This window comes from Mytilus californianus, unplaced genomic scaffold (genome assembly GCF_021869535.1).
Source record: "Mytilus californianus isolate M0D057914Y unplaced genomic scaffold, xbMytCali1.0.p SCAF_5, whole genome shotgun sequence".
In the NCBI taxonomy this organism is placed as follows: Eukaryota; Metazoa; Mollusca; class Bivalvia; order Mytilida; family Mytilidae; genus Mytilus; species Mytilus californianus.
The window spans coordinates 89,700,055-89,725,429 of record NW_026262701.1 but is presented as its reverse complement, the minus strand read 5'-3'; the positions used below and the strand labels follow the sequence as shown (position 1 = coordinate 89,725,429).

The 25,375-nt window shown below is 33.6% G+C and overlaps 2 long non-coding RNA genes across 4 annotated transcripts in view; both read left to right on the top strand.

Annotated features, from left to right (window-relative positions):
• LOC127701730 (uncharacterized) overlaps positions 1-25,375 on the top strand; it is a 384,212-nt gene that overhangs the window by 254,880 nt on the left and 103,957 nt on the right. The gene's annotated exons all lie outside the window — the stretch shown is intronic.
• Positions 19,489-24,767, top strand: LOC127701727 (uncharacterized). The gene is made up of 3 exons (XR_007982167.1): positions 19,489-20,139; positions 22,901-22,988; positions 23,989-24,767. It is a non-coding gene; the product is annotated as an uncharacterized LOC127701727 (long non-coding RNA).

Sequence of the window (25,375 nt, the reverse complement as noted above, 5' to 3'; positions counted from 1 at the left end):
TCCCAGAGAGTTACACTTTCACAGAGTTTTATATTATATAATGAAAAACTGATAAAAAGTTACATTGCTCTTGACACTATGGAATTTCTTTTAATAATTGTTATCATGTTTCATTCATACAAACCTTTGAATGTTAATTAGGTGCACATGTCAAAATGGTCGGATTTATAGCATCTAGCTATATTATAACTACCATCAGTGGAAATACCACATTGGAATAAATAGAGATTAGTGGATTGACAAATAACTGATGCATTTACGACTCTGGTTTTACCGCACCGAAATTAAATACTGACAACTGATTAGTTTCAAATACTTATGATATAATCAAGCAACCTATTGATATATTTAATCTGATTTTCTCACCCTTTTCATATATCATGGAGCATGAAATAGTGACCTATTCCAGCGGCTCATCCCTAACACTCATTACATAGTAAGTGCTCCCCCCCCCCTCCCCACCCTAATCCTCTTTAAAACTTTAAAAACACAGTGTCATTCCTAGTAAAATCTTACAATCTCCAAAGTACAAACGAATTAAATAAACAACCCAAAATTACTAGAAGACACGTTTTTTTAATATTATTATTCAGTTAATTTTACACATATTTAATTTTTTTCTCTCGAAAATCAATCAGCTAAAAATTCATTTTTCAAGAAGTAGAAGAGATAATAAAATAAAAGTAACGTAGTTGGTGTCTCTTGATCATGACAAGTTGTTTATGAACAAAATAAGTGTGTATGTTATATACTTTTTTACTATTCACAAAACTAAGGCGGTTGTAAATTCTTAATGAAAATAAACCGAAATATTAAAGTTTGTAATAAAACACCTGTGACTTGTAAAAACTTTCTAACTACAAAGAAAGCATATGCCAAGTCAATCTTGGAAGCAGAATTTCTAGCAGAATCAATAGCAAACATCGGTCGAAACGTCATAGCTGGGTAATGAATATTCATATTTTAGTAGATTAACAAAACATGCAGCCATAGAAAGACAATAAAAACCGATACAATCTACAATATACATGTTGTATAAGAGATGGATATTTTAACACCCTGAAGTATCCAAGTTCACCCTGAGGCGAAGCCGTACAGAAGGGTGTTAAAATATCTACAGGTATGAACCACCTATGAACATATATAACGAATTCATCCCCGGTCTTAGTCCAAATCTGGCGTTTTTTAGATAAATTCGACCACAAAGTGTAACGTGAAAGCAACGTAGGGTACTACTTTTGGTACAACCCTTCAGATGGTCAAATATAAGACGTTTTTAATCTAGAGACAGAGGAACTGGAATGGGTCAAATTTGGCGCCCAATGTTGTGAAAGTCAAACATCAAAGACAACAAGGAACAACCATGGAACTAAGGAAAACGCGCGTGAAGTTCCCCGGTGTAATAGGTAGCAACGTCCGGGTATATGGGTTTGGAACAACCCGGGGCTATGGGTTTTGTGACGACGTGCGTTAACCAATAAAAATTCTAGAAATATACTAGTACCCGGCCACGTCCCCTCTTTGAATTTGTTAGATGTATTTCTATGTGTATCCTTCTGATGAGTTAAGCCTTTTTCAACTGAATTTTTATAGTTCGTTCTTATGTTGTACTGTTACACCACTGTCCAAGGTTAGGGGAGGGTTGGGATCCCGCTAACATGTTTAACCCCGCCACATTCTGTATGTATGTGCCTGTCCCAAGTCAGGAGCCTGTAATTCAAAGGTTGTCGTTTGTTGATGTGTTACATATTTGTTTTTCGTTCATATTTTGTACATAAATTACGCCGTTAGTTTTCTCGTTTGAATTGGTTTACATTTGTCATTTCGGGGTCTTTTATAGCTGACAATGCGGTATTGGCTTTGCTCATTGTTGAAGGCCGTACGGTGACCTATAGGTGTTAATTTCTGTGCCATTTGGTCTCTTGTGGAGAGTTGTCTCATTGGCAATCATACCACATCTTCTTTTTAGTTTAATCCTGGGATAAATGCTTATATTGTTGTTTCAAATTTTGAACAGAGTGTGACCAACCTTTGAGTTGGAAAATGAGTTCCAGTTCGAATTTAAGTTGAGTTCAAGTTTGTATTCGAGTTTGGGTTCGAGTTTAAAGTTTAAGTTATACTTTGAGTTCGAGAAAAGGTCCGAGTAATAGTTCGAGTGAGAAATCGAGTTACAAGACGAAGTAGAGTTCGAGTTAAAAATATTGTCAGACAGTAACGAGATATATAGGTTTTGTTGAAACATGACTAGAATGAATACTTTTATATAAAAAGATGAAGTTGAATAACAAACAGAGAAATCGTCAATATTAACTTGATTATGAAAAGAAAAGAAAAGGAAAATGATTCTAGAGGAAACGGGAAATACATACATATTAAACTTAATCGTTAGTCACTAAATTAGTCTAATTTATAGTGTGTTGGTGGTGGTGTTTGGGTCTTGTTTCTCTATTTTTAACTTCTTTGCCGAAATTCTCTATTCTGAATACATTACCACATCAGCATTCTCTTTTCTTTTGAACTATTTTCCTCTATACTGTTTACAATTTTCGCCTTTTACTTTATTCTCTATTGTTTGCCCTGATATTCTGTAAACCCTATCCAGACTCTTTGATATGCATTCACGTAAGCATTATTTCATTTTTGGTTGGACTTGAGACTTGAAAACAATGTAATGATTGCAGAAGAAAATGTTGTTGTTTTTTTTTCGTCGTAATAATTATTAAACAACGTCAAATAGTACAGTAGCGACATTTGGTAACGAAAATAAATCTAGTATTAAAAACAAAATTAATATTATGTTAATTTTGAAAGAGTTTCCATGAATATCAAAATTAGAAATGCAAGTAGGCTACAATTGCAATTACAGTTTCATATAAACGCCTCGTTTTGACGAAGGAAATGACTTGTTATAGTTTTTTCCAGATTTTATATAGCTTGACAAATGATATAGACTAGACTACATTCACTTCATTTTAACTTTGATGGATAGTTGTCTCATTGACAATCATACCATATCTCCTTATTCTTTTATAGGACTCTTATTGAAGACCATTTCCTAAAGATACTTGATAGGTTTTTTGTTTGCTTTTTGTCGTTGGATTGACTTCTTTTTTCATATAATTCATGTTTTGCAAATCTTCTTGTATTCATACCCTGAATTCTTCAGATTTAAGACCTCAAAGATCAATGTTTGCCACTTTGTGATTGATTGATAGATTTGTATTGGATAAGGCCACATTCAGCACTACTGACTATATCTTGGTGGCCGGGTTGTTGTCTCCAATATTGTATTAATGGAATAAACACATGTTATTTACTCTGTAACGCCGACATAATCTCATGCGAAAAAAAAACCCTTTCTATTGAGGAGCTTCCGTTGATTGTTCGGGATATATAAAAGAGGGACAAAAGATACCAGAGGGACAGTCAAACTCATAGATCGAAAACAAACTGACAATGCGCAGCAAGGAAAACAGTCAGAATAAGTTAATTCAGATGTCTTGTACAGAATGCACTTGCATGTACTCGATCGTAGTTATTACTCTTTGACTGATCGGAGATGGGCCGGCCGGTGGCGAACCCCTCACTGGTTGGGGACGAACCACGGAAGCAACAGATTTTACCTCATGAACCTGTTGAATCCTAAAAGTTCACCGGACAACAGTTACCGATAAATCAATAAATGAATGATATATACTCAAATCCGAACGGATGCTTACAACTTTCAAGTGTTTACTAGAACCAAGCCTAATTGCCAACTGTGAACTGTGAATCGTGGAAATGCATGTATTTTGAATGTTCTAAAACAACTTTAAGTTTACATTGTATTAATCTTCAATTGTTTAAACCTATATGCATAATTCTAATAGTATTGCAAATTATATAACCGAATATGAAAAAAGCACAAATCTACAACGATTGTATCTAATATGTTACTTAAACTATCCTAACGTTGACTGATTGATGACTGACCGATGACTGATCGCTAATTCTGTTTTACTAAGTACTAAAGGTTGCCACGGTTCTAAGCGTATAGACCATTTTCAACAACTCATGTAGGTGGCTATTGCAGAGCAGCAGGTCCATTCCTGTAAAACTCTTATGTATACTCTTTTTAAATAGCAGTTTTTTTGTTCCCCGAATCGCCTGATTTTCTCTAGACAAATTGTATTAAGGGAGTAAACACATGTTATTAACTCTGTAATACCGAAACTCGGTCAACTCCGCTATACAACATAGAAAGTTACTATTCTTCCGGTCAGCTGGAAAAATAGACAAAGCATAGAATAAAACAGACTAAATAAAAAAAATGACGTAGATATGATTTTATCATTTCTCTTTTATATAAAAACAGAAAATGTCAGCAGATTTGATAATTTCGTGTAGAATTCAATTTTGTTTGAAATGTTGCTTATGAAATACGTTCCCACCGTACTAAGTTCAATGTATATTTCTCAAATAGCTGTATACTTCGTTGGAACACGCCGTTTAAGGAGTAAAAAGCTTTATTATACTAAATACTAGAAAAAAAAACGCGTCTTGAGAACTAATTGAAATGTCCAGTTAGTAGCTTCTATCTCTGTGCTACACAGGTGCTCCTAGAACGGAGGAAATAACTCAGAGAAGAAGACGACAACCAAAACACTGATGATTAAAACATTTCTCAGTGGTGCTAGTTCGTAGTATTTTTTATCTTCGAAAGGTGCGAGTCAAGTTCTGTCTCTGTGTGATACGGGTGCTCAAAGGACGGAGGAAATAACTGAGAGAAGACCATGATTTAAAACATGTCTTCAATGATGCGAGTGTGTTGTATTTTTTTTTTTCGAGTGGTGCGAGTTTTGTCTCTCTGACATGGGTCCTCCGAGAAAGAAGGAATTTACGCACAGAAGAAGAAAACAATTTAATGAATAAAAACACATTTCTTCCGAGTTTGAGTGGTGCGAGTTTGTGATGCAACTTGTAATAATTAGTAAGAGTGTTTGAGTATAGCGAGTTGGCCGTTGGCCGAGTTGTCATAAATTTAAAACAAATTGAATACAGAAACATTTCCGCCTGCTTACAATACGTAAACGGTAAGGAACCAGCTACGGAACTTTATTTGGGGTTGAATTAATTAAGCTACGCTAATTAGATAATAATCTATATTGTCATATAAACAAATCAAAAGAAATTACTATATGAAGTTATAAAGTACATTACATACACTAACTATTTATTGTTATATAATACTTCAGACGATCGTCGGCTCGGAGACAAACCGGCTAAAAACATTTGTTAACAAATGTAATAGTTTACATTCTCAATTTTATCAGGAACAGACCGAAACTTAATCACTAGACCAATGTGTTGTAGAAGCTGTTCATTTTAATGGCATATAAGTAAATAAACATTAAAATGAGGGGACAACAAAGCTAACAATGCACTATTTATGTGATTCAAGAGCTACACGATCTTCCAAAGGTAATTATGTGTCTATGTGAAACAAGTGTTACACGAGCTTCTGAATGTAATACGTACATGTTTGCTTTATTTATCATTATGCATGTTATACTTCGGTATTCAGATATGTAAATATTCGGGGAAATCGTATGCTCTAAAAATAATCAAAAAGGAACGAAACCCCGGAAAGATTCTCAGAGGAAAGATTAGTTTCGTTGCCGAATTGTTTAAGGTCTGTTTGAAGAAGATACTGATAATTCATGTACATGATAAGAGTGCACATCAGAATTCAGATGAAATTTGGGAAAAGGTTAATATTTACATTATATTCCTGGTATACGGAAATGACCCTATATATATGTAGGACTCTGAACCGCGATGGTACTCCGAACTGCGATGGTCACGCTTAAGTGCGATGGTTTGACGCTGAAGTACGTTTTTGATCACGCTGAAGTGCGATGGTGGCATTGTGACGCTATCTTGTTGATAGCTACGCCGAAGTGCGATGGTGGTTACGCTGAGGTGCGATGGATTACCTAACCTTTATTGTTAATGTGTCCCATGTCGACGAAAAGTAAATTTGTTTGCTAGAAGCAGCGTTTCATGTTTATTAAGTAAATTATCGAGAACAGTAACCTGTTTAATTAAAAACAGTCATAACTAGATTTGTAATTGCGAGCAATAACGGATGTCACCTTCTCCCCATTGCCACGGTAACGGCAGCCATTTTGAAAATTCGAAAGTCAAAGAGCGCATCTACACATGCCAATAACATTGTTGTAAAGTTTCATTAAGGATGGAGCATTTTGAAAGTTTAGACATTTTTGCTGTTTCCATGGTAACGGCAGTCATCTTGATTATGACAAACCCCGATTGCAAATCTGCACATGCTGGTTAACATTATGGTATAGTTCCATGACAATTGGTTCATACAATTCCGAGATATAAGCTGGACAAAAAAAGTGGAAGAAAAATAATAAGAAAAATAAGAAAAAAAGAAAAGTAGAATAAAAATATGTCACCCCGACTCCGTTAAGGGTGCCATTATAAATATTTCCAGTCATAATTGTAAAGTTGTAGTTCGCTTTTGGCAAAAATAAGCCAACGTTCATACAGTCATTCAAGACGCTACATACAAGATTATTTTCCATTAAAACCAGTGTTAATTTCAATGACTGATATTGTGATAGCTGTTTAAAATGCAATTTAATAAGGGTCTATATTAGTTTATTACCGTAGGTGTTTTTTTCTGCAACTGAAGAAAATATGGAATGTTTTTGCATATTCAACATGAATACAACTTGTATTTTTTTAATACTACCGAAAAAGGGATATAATTAGTAGACAGGGAAAATGTAAATATGATTCTTTTTCGAAATCTATAGAAGTTTTGTTTTTTTATGTACGATGTTACTTTCAGTAATCTCAGATGAAAGGAACAAAGTAAAGATAAGCTGTTAACGCAGAATAATGTCCTAATGCAGCAAATTTAAAGAAAACAATCTATCATTTAGTATGGAACTGTAAAAGAGAGGCGAAAGGTACCAGAGGTACATTCAAACTCATGAGTCGAAAATAAACTGACAACGCCATGGCTAAAAAAGAAAAAGACCAACAGACAAACAATGATACACAAAACACAACATAGAAAACTAAAGACTGAGCAACACGAACCCCACCAAAAACTGGGGGTGACCTCAGGTGTTCCAGAAGGGTCAGCAGATCCTACTCCACATGTGACACCCGTCGTGTTGCTCATGTTAGTACAAACCCGGTAATAAGTCTAATTCGGTATGTCAAATTCGGGAAAAGGGGACAGGATTGTAGTTACGACATTAGGAACATATCCGTTATCATCTGTGAAACGGATATTCCAAGTAATGGCTTATATAGACCACTCGGCGGAGACCAACGCACTTCAGCGTGACCATCGGACTTCAGCGTCCCCGTCGCACCTCCGAGTCCTACATATATATAAAATTTATGAAAAAAGGGAGCGAGATTTACTGTTTATTTTCATCTGTCAGTACTTATGCTTATTTTTTTCCGAAAATTTATTTTCAATTTTATATACACTATATAAAAATAAGGAGATGTAGTATGATTGCCAATGGGACATCAAAGTTCAAAACAATTTCCGGAAAACAAATATGACAGAAAAGAACCAACAACAACCACTGAAATACAGGCACATAAAGAATATGGCGGAGTTAAACATGTTTGAAGGCGCCAACACTCTCTTTACCTGGTATAGTGGTGTGACGGAACAAAGCAGGAACAAACTAATTTTGCAAAATAATAAACGAAAAACACATATTAGAAACAGCAAAAAATGACATTCGACGATTTACAGGCTTCTGATTTGGGACAGGCACATATAAGGTGTTGCGGGGTTAAACATGTTGGAAGGCTTGCACTTAAATATCAGTCCTGTTGACTATAGTTTCTTGCATTGTGTTTTGTATAATATTCTCATCCCGCCTTGTGTAAGATTATTTATTTACAGTTGTTACCAGGCCGGCAGGATATTCTTTTCACCCCCACCCCAAATAAAATTAGTTGGATACACACTTCGGAGGTATGAATGGGTGGGGAAAACTATAAAATATATGGTAAAGTTTCCTTAAGTGTGATATGAAATGCCCTGTAATTTTCTTGGTGTTAAGGCTGTTTTTTTATTCACAAATTTCCTTTCTTTTGACACTTTTGTATTCCACTTTTCCAACGCACCACACACGAAACCCAACCAATATTGATCAATATGGGAAAAGGTTACTTTTCTAAAATCTCAAGTATTAAGAAAAAGGTAGAGCAACAGAACCCCAGCGGCACCAACTATCAATGAAGTATAAAAGTGCAACGTTACCCCCCCCCCCCCCCCCCCCCCCCCCCCCCCCTTTTCCCCAAGGTACACACAAATTGACTAAAAACTAATAATCGGATGTAAAAGATAGTTAAGTCATCTGAAATTATTCGAGATTTCCTCATTTTCCTAACTCAAGTAATTACGTTATAATATCTTATCTATATAAATGGCATACGGCTAAAGGTGATCTTATGTCCTTTCATAAACCCCCTCCCTCAAAATAAAAACAAACAAAAAACATAAGATAAAAAAAGAAAAAAAAGAAAAAAATGTTTCCCTACACGCCAACTAATTTCATACATTTTATATCGTATGTTTTTTTTTAGTTTAAGAAATACAAGGAATAATAAAATGCTCCGCTGGGCGCAGCTTGATACGACCGCAGAGGTCGAACCCTGAACAGTTGGGGCAAGTATGGACACAACATTCAAGCTTGATACAGCACTGAATTTGGATTGTGATTAAATATTTGACACAGCATAGGTTTCTGACACAGAATAAATGTGGTCTAAGAACTTAAAAATTTTTGATTTACCTATTCAAACCATATCATTATTATTTGCTTTTATATATAAATCAGAAATAACCAATTTAAAATGGAAAATTTTAAAGAAAAAAAAGGAAAAAAAAAATCCCCTCCAAATTTTTTGAACCCCCTTATGATTCATCACCCCCAAACTCAATCCCAGCCTTCCCTTTGTGGTATGGTACCTTGCAGTACAATTTCATAGAGATCCATACACTTGAACACAAGTTATTGTCTGGAAACTAGAAAAATGCTTGTTTTTGGCCCCTTTTTGGCCCCATATTCCTACACATTTAAGACAATTACCCCCAAACTCAAACCCAGCTTTCCCTTTGTAGTATGGAACCTTGTAGTACAATTTCATAAAGATCCATTCACTTACACACAAGTTATTGTCCTGAAACTAGAAAAATGCTTGTTTTTTGCCCCTTTTTGGCCCCTAATTCCTAAAAATTTGAGGCAATTACCCCTAAATCAATCCCAGCCTTCCCTTTGTGGTATGGTACCTTGCAGTATAATTTCAGAGAGATCCATACACTTGAACACAAGTTATTGTCTGGAAACTAGAAAAATGCTTATTTTTGGCCCCTTTTTGGCCCCTTATTCTAAAACGTTTTGGGCAATTACCCCCAAACTCAATTCCAGCTTTTCCTTTGTGATATGGAACCTTGTAGTACAATTTCAGAAAGATCCATAGACTTACACACAAGTTATTGTCATGAAACTAGAAAAATGCTCGTTTTTTGCCCCTTTTTGGCCCCAAATTCCTAAAATTTTGAGGCAATTACCCCCAAAATCAATCCAAACATTCCCTTTGTGATATGAAACCTTGCAGTACAATTTCAGAGAAATCCATACACTTGAACAAAAGTTATTGTCTGGAAACTAGAAAAATGCTTATTTTTGACCCCTTTTTGGCCCCTTATTCTTAAACGTTTTGGGCAATTACCCCCAAACTCAACTCCAGCTTTCCCTTTGTGATATGATTGATTGATTGTTGGTTGCTTAACGTCCAGTGACAAATATTTCATGCATATTCAGGACGAGAACAAGTTCACAATAAATACAATAGGTAGATTCTGTAATAGATTAAGGGATTAAGGTCGGAGAAATTTAGACTGCCACGGGAAATGAGGGTATATTGGATAAGGACAGAAATTTAGCCTTGCAACAGGTCACCTACGGACCCCTCAAAGAGTTGTTGCAAGATTTCTTAACGTGCAAAGAGCGTGGCACTCTCTTTACACGAGGCATCGGATTTAACGTCCCCATTCTGACCGGACGTGGCTGCAAATTTGTACATCCCGCACAGCCAAACGGACGCCCCACTTTAGCAAGGGTTTTACTGCCGGTCGGAGGAAGACCAATGGTGACCATACTTCTATTCCCCAGTCACCCTTTGGGGGCTTTGTGATATGAAACCTTGTAGTACAATTTCAGAAAGATCCATAGACTTACACACAAATTATTGTCATGAAACTAGAAAAATGCTTGTTTTTTGCCCCTTTTTTAGCCCCTAATTCCTAAAATTTTGAGGCAATTACCCCCAAAATCAATCCAAGCATTCCCTTTGTGATATGGAACCTTGTGGTACAATGTCAGAGAGATCCATACACTAACACACAAGTTATGTCTGGAAGTTACAAAAATGCTTATTTTTGGCACCTTGTTGGCCCCTTATTCCTTAACTGTTGGTACCATAACCCCCAAAATCAATCCTCACCTTCCTTTTGTGGTAATAAACCTTAAAATTTCATAGAGATCCATTCACTTAAACTAAAGTTAGAGTGCGAAAACCAATGTGTCTTCGGACGACGACGACGACGCCGGACGACGACGACGCCAACGTCATACCAATATGCGACCACAAAATTTGTTTGCGGTCGTATAAAAAACCAAAGTTGAGGAACAAAATTCTTTCATATAAATGCAGGGGAAGATGTCCATAATATCATAATAAACTAATTAAAATATTCATATTTTTATTATTAATTTTATATTTTTTTCTTATGATAAAAATAAAATTTATAAAAGTTTTCATATTTGTTTTCAGAAAGATCTGAAAATACAATGAAGCAAGTAGGAATGACAGAGACAAATTAATTTATACAAAACTTTTTATGATAAAGACATTTGAACATTTAGATTACTAAGTCAACATCTGGTTATAATTAGTGAACCATTGAGAAAGTGTGACCACATAATTTATCTATAACAGATTACTGATAACATGCTGAGATACAATTGTAGAAATATATTAGTAAATCCGGGCTTATGTCTTAGAGTGATTTTAAAAGTAACGAAATAAATGAACAGTTTGCAAACGATCATAGTTTCAAACATTTTATTTTAAAGTTAATTATATATATATATATAAACATAAGTATACTTTTCAAAACTGTTTTCTGCCATAAACTCAACTTTTTAAATGTAATTTATCTTTTTAAGCGCAAGAGAGAGAGAGAAAAAAAGAAAAAAAAAGGGGGGGTGTTATATCATTCAAAATATGTGTGCATCATTCTTCTTGTATAATTTCTTTTTTTTTTATTGTATCAATAATCGATCCATCACTTTTGCAGAGGATTCGTTGTATTTTTCATTGTGATTTCTTAAAATTAATAAATCAAATGCGACTACAGAATACATATAATTTTTGTTCTTCAAAGTAACACAAGTACATTGTGAGAATATCGAAGTCAGCAGTTTATCTTGATTACATCAAATTAATCAAGTCAAACATATTGTAAACGTATGCATGGGGTTTTTCTAACCACAAAGATATCAAATGCCAAGCCTATCCTTGATGTAGAAATTCTGGCGGCATCTATTCAGTAGAACAACTTGAAGTACAACTAATGATTTATTTTTTTATTTACAATTTAAAGTAGATATTTTGTAATGTTTTGGTACAAATTCATTCGTGTAATTTAACAATATCATAGCTGCTGTGCACATATTATCTTTAAAATTAATTTTGTGTTTCCTTGTAATTGTTAAATCATACTTTTCAAATTGGAACACTCACAGTGAGGGGACGACCATTTGATATTCTTTTGGGTGGGTGGGGGATGGGCAGAAAGACTGATCATTTACTTTTCATGTGTTAAAAAATGTACTACGAATGTTTTTTTTTATTAATTTTTTTTTACATTAGTTTCCAGCAAATCTTTAAAAAAAAATGTCATAAACGACAGACTAAGCCTATAAATACAAAGACAATGGCGCATGCATTAACAAGACAATAACCCAATGAAAAAAAGAATGACAAAGGAGCAAAAAATCAGATGAACTATACAGTTAATAGATAAGAAACTACAATGATTTGTTTGCATTTCCACTTGATTACAATATCAATAGTATTATCGATTTAGTTTTGTTTAACACGTTTATAGATTTTGATCTCATATTAATTTTTATAATAAAAGACGTGTCCATTTCCAATCCAAGCAACATTTTACATAGAGCGCGCCAAGTTTTTAATTATATGCCATAGATATTAAATATAATTTTCTATTTTGCTATAATATTTTGATTGACAATGTGTCAGTGTCTTTCCCACTCAAGTGTTTCGGATCTCAATTTAGGTCAAAACTGTCGACCAAGGCCGTTCATCCTCATCAGGTGCTGTAGCCTTATAATTATTTGTATATAATTGTTAACAAATGTAACTAATTAAGTCGTTCTAAATATGCATGCAATATTTGCCACTGGACGTTAAGCAACCAACAATCAATCATACATTAAGGCACATAAATGTGTGTCTCTTTTGTTAACTAAACGAACTAAACGTTCCTTTTTTGGGGTTGAGGTTGGGGGGGGGGGGGGGGGGGGGGGGGGGTATTCATGCAAAGCTGGCCATTATATTTCTCCTGCAACCTAACTATTTCGTCAAATTAAAACAAAAATAGACACAAATATTTCTAAAATCCAGTTGACTGAATGAATATAAGAAATCTAAAGGAAACACGGGACATCTAAAGCACTTATTTAAACCATTTTAACCTATATACGTATGTATTTTAGTAAGGTATATAAGTAAACAATTGCAGAGACATTTGCCTGTGATGACATCTAGCTACACAACTGTAACTACATGTATCAGAAGATGAAATCATCTGAAAAAGGCAAGGTGACATTTAAACATATTGAATGCTCATGCATCTCTTGACAAATACACACAATTTTCAAATTGTAACGTCGAAATAAAGTTTTGTACTTTTAATAAATTTAATTTATCTATGTCCGATATAAGTTGGACGCAAAATAACTGTCAAGGTTCTTAAAAACTGTGTTTTTTGTCCGTAAGTGAACAAAAAGTAGGACGATTTTGCAATTTATAGCCTTTTGACCAAACGAAAATGTTATCGAAATGAAAATGTCAGTGACTTGATTAGTTACCCTCATTTTATTAAACATTACATGTATTCAAGAAACCTCCGACTAGCTTGAAACAAGGCCATTCGTTATTTAAAAATAAGGATTTGTGGTACATGTATGATTGCCAATGAGACATCTGAAGTGAGTGTATGCAATTATAGTCAACAACACGGCCTTCAAAATTGAGGAAAACCCATACTGTATAGTAGCTTATAGAATAGAATTTATTTTAAAACTAAAAACATGAAAAGAGTATTGTGTTGTTACATTACTGTAACATTACTGTAACAACACGACTGTCACTGGTTGAGGGAGGATGAAGCGTTCGAATATGATTAACAATGCTATATTTCGTATTATGCCTGTCCCAAATTAGCAGTGGTCGTGAATTACTTTTTCTTTGATTAAATTTTCGAGATGCATTTTATTTTTCAATTAATCGGAATTAAGTTCGTGTTTGAAACAGCAAAGTGTCTTAAATTTCCAATTAAATGTTAATTATTCCTGAATAGCAATCGATTTTGTTTACATTATTTTCTGAACTAAGTCTTCTGAAAGTCTTACGTTCTGGTATTAAAACCGTGTGGGATGGATAGATACGCAGCCACGTACGATCGGAACGTGTACGTTAAATCGGATGTTGCACGAGTAAGGGCCCTTGATGGGTTGGTTTACATGCTGGTGACTTTTTGCCCTATCCATACCCTAGTGATTTTGCCCTATCCATACCCTAGTGCTTCAGTGGCAGTCTCCAATTCATAACATTCATACAGATCAGCTCCTACTTTGTAAAAACAACATATTCAGCATTTCGTACATGCGTGACATATTTGCCACTGGAGGTAAAACCACCAACTATCAATCTAGTAGCGTACACATCAAGTAGAAAAATAAATGAAGATTGGAACGTAACGATTTCATTGGCACATCAACATTGTTTTTATCACATATATATTTTCTCGCATCTTTCTATTTTCATAGGGTATCTATTGTACAAACATTTGTATTCGTGTATTGTTTTGAAGGGTTTCTATTGAACTATGGCCGATGCTGAATTATGACAGATATAGTTGTTCATGAAATTAGAAAAAAACGTCTTTTTTTGCTGTATTTTTATCCAATTTAAAAAAAATTGCATTGTTGATTTTTTTTATGAAATTGATACAAATAATCTTCATACGTAATTAAACCAAATGCCATTTTTAAAAGAGGGGTCAATGAACTCGTTTTCAAATCAAATCAAATCAGAAAACTGCATCTTTTCCCGATATGTCACAATTTGACGTCGCGAAAATAAAAGTTTACGTTAGCAATGTCATTACCTCCCCTGTAATTGTATCGTATGCCCTTAATACGAAATTCTGTCTTATCTCTGTCGGATTACATTTGGTAGAATCGGGACGCTGTCGGGACAGATTTGGTCCCTTTCTACCATGCGAATGATAAAAATCGGATTAGAATCGGATTGAGAACGGGATTGTCGGGACAAATTCGCTTGGAAACGGTTGAATATCGACGCTTCCTGAATAATATCTGATTGTTGTCGTGTTTAAATATATTTTTTTTTTTTACAAATTTTAATTTAAGTTTAGAATTTCCATCCACGATTCAAAGGATTTTGATCAGACTTTTGACAAATTTTAATCGGGAATGGTCCTGTTAAGGACGGCATTAAAAATCGTAAATGTGTGACCCCAGCTTAAACTGAAAGACAAGACAAGACTAGACAAGACATATCACATACTTTTAAATTATATATACTAAACACAGATCCGCTTATTGAAATGATGGATTAGTGAATTATTGCAAACATTACATGAATAGCATGCGAAGGTCACGAATTAATATGTAGGTCCGCAGAGGTTAGCTAAACACCCGACAGTTAGGTGAGTTCCGTAACATTCGGGAAGACTCAACTGATATTATCTATAATCGGATTACAATCGTAACTATGTCTTGACAGTTTCTGCTGTATCGGATCGAAATCGTAACAATCGTTATTATGTTCTGTGTTTTCTGGACGGTGTCCTGTTGAACGGACATGATCTGGAGAAATGTGTCATTGCTGTTTTTTGCCGATTGAGTCCAGATTGCAATAAGATCTTGCCTAATGCGAACAGTCTTTGCCAAAACCGTTCTGGATCAGTCCCGTTATCAATACGAAATTTGGCAATAATACCCACGGATATATATCTTCCGTCAGCGTCGGTTCACTGTCTGGTCACTCTCTGAACTCTGTCGGATCACATTCGGTATAATCGGGATGCTGTCGGGACATATTATGTCGTTCTTTACCATGTGAGAGATACAAATCGGATTAATACTGATTTAAAACCGTATAATCGGGACAAATTCGGCTGGAAACGGCCGAACTTGGACGCTTTCTGAACAATATCTGATTGTTATGATTCAATATATGTTTTTACAAATTTTAATTAAAGTTTCAATTTCCAGCCCCGATTCACAGAATCTTGATCAGACGTTTGACAAATCTTAATCGGGAATGGTTCTGTCAAGGACGGCAGAAAAATCGTGAATGTGTGACCCCAACTTAAGGCCGTTAGTTTTCTCGTTTGAACTGTTTTATATTTGTCGTTTCGGGGCAATGTGTAACTTACTATGCACTATTGGTTTTGCTCATTGTTGAAGGCCTTACGGTAACCTATAGTTGTAACTTCTACGTCATTTGGTATCTGTTTCAAACCATATCTTCTTATTTTCATATCGTAAATCGAAATCAGTCAAAATAAACTGTATTAACCAAATCATGAATGACTGTATAAGTTTTATACATATACGGTCAAAGTGTATGAACACATATGTAGTACATGGATGGAAAATCGTTAAGTTTAGGCAGCTTAAGAAACGTTTAAAGGAAATGGCGCCTTTGTTTGTTTATTGTCAATAGGTTTAACAAAAATTCCAGAAGAACATAGGCATGAGAGAGATGGTAAAGTTTGTTAAATAGTTAAATGATTAGGAACACGTTTTCCTTCATTGACAAATTCATTAGTAACTAATAAATAAGATAATACATGAGATTAAGTGCAGACATGTAGTTAGTATTAAGGAACAGTGTTTTGATACGTCTTACTTGACACGTATGGTTTTTTTTTGCATTCAACTTCAGATCGGGATACTGAGTAGTAACTATATTATGTTTTTAATCTTCAGCTGGAAATATTTAGATGAGCATTTATCTAATCTTTCTAAATCTATTGAAACTTCTTATTGGATGGTGTTAAAACTCTATTTTACGGTATTTTGTATTGTGTTGTTTGATTTGTTGGTCTGCAGTCGAATTAATATTTTATCTTCAAATCATTCGATGATTTCATTGATCAATTATTATTATTAATTTATTCACTATAGCTATGCTTTATACGTGTATTTGAATATTTTATGTTATTCTAGTGGCGATACTTTTTTTTTATTTAATCTGAATCTGCAAACTGTATAAAAACTTATAAACATTGTGTGTGGACAAATTATTACTTTGAAAAATGCACGGTATTTACAGTTCAAATAAAACCCTACGAGTCATGTTATGCAATTTATGTATACCTTCAAATCTAATTTCTTTCAATCTTTTCCAATGTAGATTATTATACTATTCTATAAAACTGCACTAGCAGTAAGCCTGGAACTGTGTCACTGGTTATTTATATATATTTTGTTAAATAATCAGGAAGTACATCTCTCCCAGCAGCTGTCCTTAGATAAGATTACCAACAAACACAGATGTGAACCGAAGAAAATTGTATTCCAAATTATTTGCATTTCACATTTTAAATTGTAATATGATTCATATCATGTGACTATTTCTGCAAAGGTTAATGTATTTAACGCCTTCAAATGTTTACTCCATTGTGTTGCAGAACCACAAATATGCATATGAAGGACGAATAAGATATGGGTCCCTTGTTTATACGCATTCGTCTTTTTTTTTTCCCTTCTTGTTGGGACACTTTTTTAATATTGTTTTTTTTTTATTTTATTATCTTAAATGACTGCGAATTATTAAATTCTCTAACTTAAATTCTAATGAATGAAATCAAAATATGAAAATCATTTTAATTTAATATACCCGTTACCAAAGTATCTGATCCAAATGATGCCATGCTCTACTCGTAATCTACAGAAAACGACACCCTAGCCACCCACCCCACTACAATAACAGTACTGATTATCTCAGATCTTGTTCTGATTTTTTTTTAATTTTAATTAGCTTGAAATATCACTTTGACTAAGATAATTTATTTTGCCTGGTCAGAAGTCATCAATACGTGATATCCTGAGGTGGGATTGCCGTGAGGAGACTTCATGACCTTACTTATGCTCTGTTTTTAACTAATGTAACTGTTTTGAATCAATACTTTTCAGTTTTATCTTGCTTTAACTTAAGCATTTGTAAACAATCACTTCTTTCATATAGAAATATCTGACAAATGTACGTAGAAATATGCACATAATACGCATTTAAATGTACAAATATTTTGACATTCAACTGGAACCATGGTGAACAAATTGTCATCGATCAATTTATGCTGAGTAGTTTCTTTCCAAATAACAATAGGTTATTTGCCAAATGTGTTTCATCTCCATGAGCATGTGCAATTAAAAAAGATTAAAGGTATAAATATTCTTTGTTACAATTAATTCACCTCAACTCAGAATTCTACGTATATATAAAATATTATGGACATTTTGCTGATTGTTTTTAAGCTTTTAGTGAATTTATTTTCTTTATCAGATAGACAATGTCCATCATTTGGACATTAATAATTTGCTATGATGCAAAGAATTACTTTTCAGCTTTGTAGATTGTTAATGTTGTAATGTCAGATCCGCATCAATCGCATAAATGTCTATGCTTATTTGTACACAGGCTATTGACAGAACGTAATAATTATTGTCATAGTTATCAGTTTTTGTGAGGAATTCGATTGTTTGTTTATCTCCCGTTGTTAGATTTTCAAACATATTTTACAGTGTTTTTTTTAGAAATGTTTTTCTGTGATTTTGCATGATTTTACGGTCTTTAATTTGTTTATATAATAGATAAACTGTAAATAAATTCGCAATTGACCTCCACATGCATGATTTGCTATGTCGGAGACTGATAAAATAGTAATAAATATAATGATTCTTTCTAGTGCATTACACCAGATTTTAAATAATCTTTAGTCAAGTTTGATTTATCTAGAGTTACTCCTTGTGTATAATAAAACCCATAGTTCGAACCCAATTTAATAAATTCCTAAATTGTTATACAAATTTATATTTTAAATGTTAACTTTTTATAATAATGAGTTGTCTTCCTTTCGACTTCGTTTAAGACAAAAGTTGTTATCTCCCATGTCCATTTTGACACTAGGCGTCTAAGAAAGACAACTCCACTTTGATCCAATATATCAATAAAATTATGAAATTTCATAATATTATGGTATTTCCTATTTGCCTCGACTGGTTACTGTAAAATAAATCATTCTAATAAAAATAAATTCATCCAGATTTTTCTCTCATAACCTTTCAACAGTTATTGTAAACTAATTTATTCGAACTATAATAGTCCTATGACTTACTGTCCGTTTACCAATATTTATACTTTATAAAATGTTTTCATATTCATTGATCATTAACTTCATATTTTGCGAATACTTATAAGGGGGTAATTATTATAGTAAGTAATAGCTAACAATTTATCTAAAGAAAACTAGATGCTATATTCAAATTCTGAGATATGAATCTAGTTCTTTAAAAAAAAATTCTCCACAACAAAAATTCTACACTTTCATTTATCTGGGTCTTTTTGTCTCCGCTTCGAAGCCGCCATCCCGTACCAGACATATCTATTCGTTTGGCAATATACAATCATGTAAGCAATATACAACAGGCAGTAGATCTGAATTTGTAAATTGTTATTTTGGATTTTACCTGATTAGGACGTGTCTCGTTGAATTTTCTAATAAACTTACACACACATAATCTGACTTTTAATCGTAATGTTATGAGATCTATAAGAACATAGAGCTACTGTATAGGCCTAGTTGCATGCAAGTCTTTACAAATTATATATTTTGGTATGCTATAGTTGTTTTTATAGACTATTTGTTATTTGGTCGTTTTTTTGTTGTTTTTTTTTAGTTTTTGACATGGCGTTGACTCGAGTTTGATATATTATGCATCTTTTGTGCTGTATTTTAACAATTATTTACAAGCATGCTACATGTTTACACATTCATCACTATACCGTATCTAAATATAGCTTTGTTGTAAAAAAAAATAAGGAGATGTAGTATGATTGGTGATGAGACAACTATCAACCAGAATTTAAAATACCTTATATAAGCAATTGTGACTTACTTTCTTTACTCAGAGTGATCGTAAATTAATCAGATAAGATGGAGGAGGGGTGGGGGCTTCATATAGACCCATATTAAAAGAAAAGAAATTAGCATTAGCTTTTTGTGATAAATATATAATAAACTCACAGTAACAGAAATAGCTCTTGAAAGCTCTGTCAGATCCCGGCACTTTTAACTGTTTTTTGACGCGTGCTAAAAAATGCAGCACCTGGTTACAAGGGCTTATTTGACAAATTATCATCTTTCGTAATTTAAGTTATAAAATCTAAATTTTAAGTGATCTAAAATGTTCATGACTAACGAGTATTTTCACTTGTACGATTTTTCTGTGAAATGAGTCTAAGAGTATATACATGTATATCAGGATACTGACTGCATAGTAAAATATTTATGTACCATTAGTTGCGACTCATTTTGGTCTTTTAAGTAAGTTTCCTTCCCCTGCATTACTTGATCGCTTTTGTAAAAAATAAACAGCACAACAACAACAGCACTCGACGTCAGTATTGTACCAAAAAATGAAAAAAATATTCAAAAAGAAGGCTCATAAAATTCAAATATTGGTAAGCACACACACTAACTTGTCACTACAGACATGATCTTTTTGTTAATGCGCCAAACTCGTTTCGTCCACAGGACGATGTCGATGGTGGGGAAAACCTAGTCCAAATAATTATGACGTCTTGCAAGGCTATTTAGGCGTCCCAGAAAAAAAAATAGCCTTGCCAGACGTCATAATTATTTGGACTAGGGAAAAACCAACAAATCATTAGTTCCCCAAATGAGTATCCTAGTTTAAAGTTTTTTTTTAATATATACATGATATAGCTATTTCATATTGGAATGGCACATATTCATGAAAAATCAACAAATGATCCGAAAGTCGGAAAGATGAATATAGTCCTCTGACTTCACAAACTTGGAAACAGTTGTGATGTTGCTTCGCTGAGCTATAGATAACCGTACGACCATCAACAATGAGCAAAATTCACACCATATAGACATAGGTGCTTGAGGACAGGAGTCGAGATTCACGTTGATAGTAAACATGCATATTAAGAGTAAAAATATGGTATATTAGTATATATATGGTACAAATAAGTGATATATATTGAAAAATCTAAGATTTATGGTAATAAGGGGAGGGACTATGGGGGGGGGGGGGGCTCAAAACAGGATCCTGTCCTCAAGCACCTTTGCATATAGAAAGCTGTAAGTATAATAAAAGGCCTCGAAATGACAAATGTAAAACAAATCAACAAGAAGCCTAACATTTATAATTGAATTTAAAATAGAATTGAAAATAGAAATGGGGAATGTGTCAGAGAGACAACAACCTGCCCAAAGAGCAGATAACAGTCGGTCACCAATGTGACTTCAATGCAGCAAGAAAATCCCACAGCCTGAGGCGTGCTTCAGCTGGCTCCTAAAAAAAAATGTATACTAGTTCAGTGATAATGGACGTCATACTAAACTCCGAAATATATAAAAGAAACTAAAATTAAAAATCATACAAAACTGACAAATGCCACATATAGGCTCCTGACTTGGGACAGGTGCAAAAATATGGTGGGGTTAAAAGCCTATATACTGTAAATTTCAGAAATTGTTGCATGCATTTATTAATATATTGCCAATTAACATAATCATGATAATTTCCCTTTCAATTTAAAAAAAAAAATTCTGATTTAAGTTTTTATTGTATATTGAGACTTTGGATAGTCTCAAGAATGCTTTCACCAATTTTTATGAAACTTTGGTGAATTGATTTTATATATTGACATAAACTCCCTTTACATTTTTATGACCCATAGTCATGTGATATTGGGTCAACCCTTGACCGTCTGTCCGTCTGTCCCAAAGTCATTGGTTTTTGTTCTCTAATTTAGTTTGCCTCAACCAAATGTTATAAAACTTTTACAAAAGCTTATTACCACAATACTCAGATCAAGTGTGAATTTTGGTGGTGTCAGTGTTACCGTTCTAGAGTTATGCCCCTTTACAAATGGAAAAATTGCTGAATTTTTGGTTTCCGGCTCTCTATCTTTAACTTTAGTTTGCCTCAACCAAATGTTATGAAACTTGCACACAATGCTTATTACCACAAAAAACAGTTTGAATTTTGGTGGTGTCACTTTTACTGACTCAGTCTGTTCTAGAGTTATGTCCTTTACAGATGGAAAAAATGATGAATTTTACGTTTCCGTCCTCTAAATTAAGTTTGCCTCAACCAAATTTTATTAAACTTTAACGCAATACTTTTTACCACAAAATCAGATCAAGTTATAATTTTAGTAGTATAAATTTTACCGTTCTTCAGTTATCTTCCTTTATAACTTTATATGATATGCAAGCCGGAGTATCATCCCCTATTTATTTTTATATAAGATGCAGAGGTTATGGAATTTTAGTTGTTGGAAAATTGTTCAAAATTGTCCATTTTCACACTTTGGAAGGTTTTAGAATTGTATTTGTTCAAAAATCACAGCCTTAAACTTACAAAATGTATATACACTTGCAATATCCCTAAATGGAGCCAAATTATTTTCATGTTTTGTTTCAATGAATACCACTCTGTGTGCATGTCCTTTTTTAGCTCATCTGGCTCGAAAGGCCAAGTGAGCTTTTCTCATCACTTGGCGTCCGTCGTCGTCCGTTGCCGTTGTTAACTTTTTACATTTTGAACTTCTTCTAGAAAAATGCTAGAGAACCACTGAATTCCTTATGAGGTGCTGACCAAGAGTTGGGATTTTGTTGCCGATCTATCATCCAAGATGGCCGGCAGCGGGGGACTTAGTTTAAGATAGGACCCTATAGGAAATACATACAAATGTCTTCTTTTAGAGAACCACTGAATGGAATGAAACCAAACATAGCATGAATGTTCCTTATGAGGTGTTGACCAAGTGTTGTTACTCTGTAGCTGATCCATCATCCTAGACGGCCGCCAGCGGAGTAGGACAATATTAAACCAAATATGGCCTCAATCATTATTAAAGTATCTGTTATGATTTTTATCTTTTTTATATGATTTCAAAAACCCAAATAGAGTCAGGTGAGCGACACAGGCTCTTTAGAGCCTGTAGTTTTGTTTTTTGTAGGGGGTGGGGGTCTTAGTTGCGCAGTGCTCACAGTTTTTTATATAATGTAGTTGATCATTAAAATTCATTTAAAGCATAAACCCAAGCTAAAAGGGCAACAAGCTTATCAAGCACTCATGGTACAGCTTTTTATTAAACACGTATTGACATATACATTAAACAGCAAAATAATTATTGATGCAAGATGTCATTAAATAATAATTTTTACTCTTTTTATGTGTAGGACAAGAACTATAGAAGATACAGAGAAATTATAAACAGCAGAAATGATAGGCAATTTAAAATTTGCAGAAGTCAACAAAACCTAAATGGTAAGTAAACTCATCATAGATACCAGGATTAAATTTTGTATTTACGCCAGACGCGCGTTTCGTCTACAAAACACTCATCAGTGATGCTCGATAAGACTCATAAGGCCACTTTTATAAAAGTTATTGCCCTTGAAAGATGATTATCATGATTATTATAAAAATAAAAAGATGTTTTATATTAAATATGAAAACTATTGATCATGGCTCTAAGAAAGCAATTATAGGCCAGTGACGGCCTTCAATAATGAGAAAGTCCATACCCTATTGTCAAAGTAGTCAGCTATAAAAGGCTCTCAGACGAAAAATTGAAATAATCCCAACTGTAGAACTAATTGTCTAGTTTATAACAAAACAAATTAAAAAAATATAAATATGACAGATATGAAACAACTACAACCACTAAATTTTAGTGTCAGAATAAACTACAGGCTCCGAACTTGGGACAGGCACAATCAGAATATGGCAAGGTTATATAAAAATAAGAAGATGTGGCATGATTGCCAATAAGACAACTCTTCACCAGACAACAAATGACATACCGATAGATTTCCTGCAAAAAAATAAACAGTCTGGACTAAGCAGGAAATTTATACCTTTCCCTTATTCGAAAAGACACAAAGATCTGTTAGTTCTCACAGCTACTGACAGCTAGTTAAAAATCAATAAAAACTAATACATGTAATAAATAAATCAGGTTTGTGAGCACTCAACCCTACCTTAACCTTGGACAGTGGTTTAACAGCTCAACATATAAAGAACAAACTGTAAAATAACCGTTGCAATTGCCTCAACTTGAAAGATTGATAAAATGCACAAAATCAACTACCGGGGTAATATAAAAACCCATAGACAAAAAGCACGGAATTAAGAGAACTCACAAGTCATGCAAGTAAGAAAGGAATTTTCTTAAAATGTTCATAAACATGACAAAATAAGCTTTTTTATTGCTGTTTCTCTCTCCATTTATAACATTTTATTTGTTTATTTTGTGTATTTATAGGTGATCAGACATCTTGGTTTTCATGATCAATAGGTCAATACTGAAGAGGAAACTGAAAGTTGATATCTATCTACATGGTGCGCTAATTGGATTAATGTGAAATGGAATGTGTGCTTTCCTGCAAAAAAGAAATAGGAAATTTCATCATAATCACATGATAATGGCTATAAACAAAATGGAGTTCTATCATAGATGCAGAAAAACACAATTGTATAAATGCAACAACATATTATATATATATTCGTCGAAAGAAGGGAGAAATGAAGAAAAAAATAGTATTTTGTTGTTGAAAGGAACACCAGCTTTATCCACTCATTTACATCGCTCCCTCATATCAAATATACTGAAGAAGATCTTCGAAGAACAAATTGCAAAAATGTTTTCTCTAAGAATTGAAGGAAATTGTTTAGTGAATGGAATAATTTATGTTTTGAACTTTTACGTAGTGAATTGAATAACTGTACACAGCAGCTGAAACAGAGGAAAATTAAAATTTACAAGAAAAGTGTTTATTTTATTATTTAATTTGCAAATATGAACGCATTCTTAAGAACTCCACAAATGGTATGACATTCAAATTGGTTGCTTATTAATATATACAATTGAAACAATAACAAAGAAAACAGAATACTTTGCTACAAAAAATATTTAAAAAATCAAAGTTAAAGTCATATAAAGTATGTACAATACCTTGACCTAAACAGTCAGACTCACTATATTGTTTTTGTATGTCATGATAATTTTGAGTCAAAAATTTATTAAAGTTTAAATATCATTTGTATCATTCATTAAGTCTTGTAAACATTATGTTCATACTGTTTGTATAGTGAAGAAATTTACAATGAGTAAAAATAGGGGAAAGCATTTCCTACAGGGAAAGTTGATGTACAGAAATTTCCTTAGAGGAAATTTGGAGAACAATGTTTTCCTTAGAGGAAATTTGTGGTATTGAATTTTCCCTCAAGGAAAAGTGTTTGTTAAATATTTCCTCAAAGGAAATTGCAGTTGACAAAATTTCCTCACAGGAAAAAGTATTTCCTCCAAGGAAAATTTGAAGCTGCAAATTTCCTCAGAGGAAAATTTGAAGCCTCAAATTTCCTCAAAGGAAATAGAATTTCCTCAAAGGAAAATTTGAAGCCGCAAATTTCCTCACAGGAAATAGAATTTCCTCAAAGGAAATATATATGCAGCAAATTCCCTAAGGGAAATATTTTTCCCTTGGGGAAAATACAATTTCCCTTAAGGAAAAATCTTTTTCCTTTAGGGAAATTTGATTTCCCTTGAGGAAAACTACTTTTCCTCTGAGGAAATTGTTGAAAAAAGGGGCATAACTATTTCATCAGTGGTGCTAGAGCCAAAATTTTTTAGGACAAATATCAGGGAACCA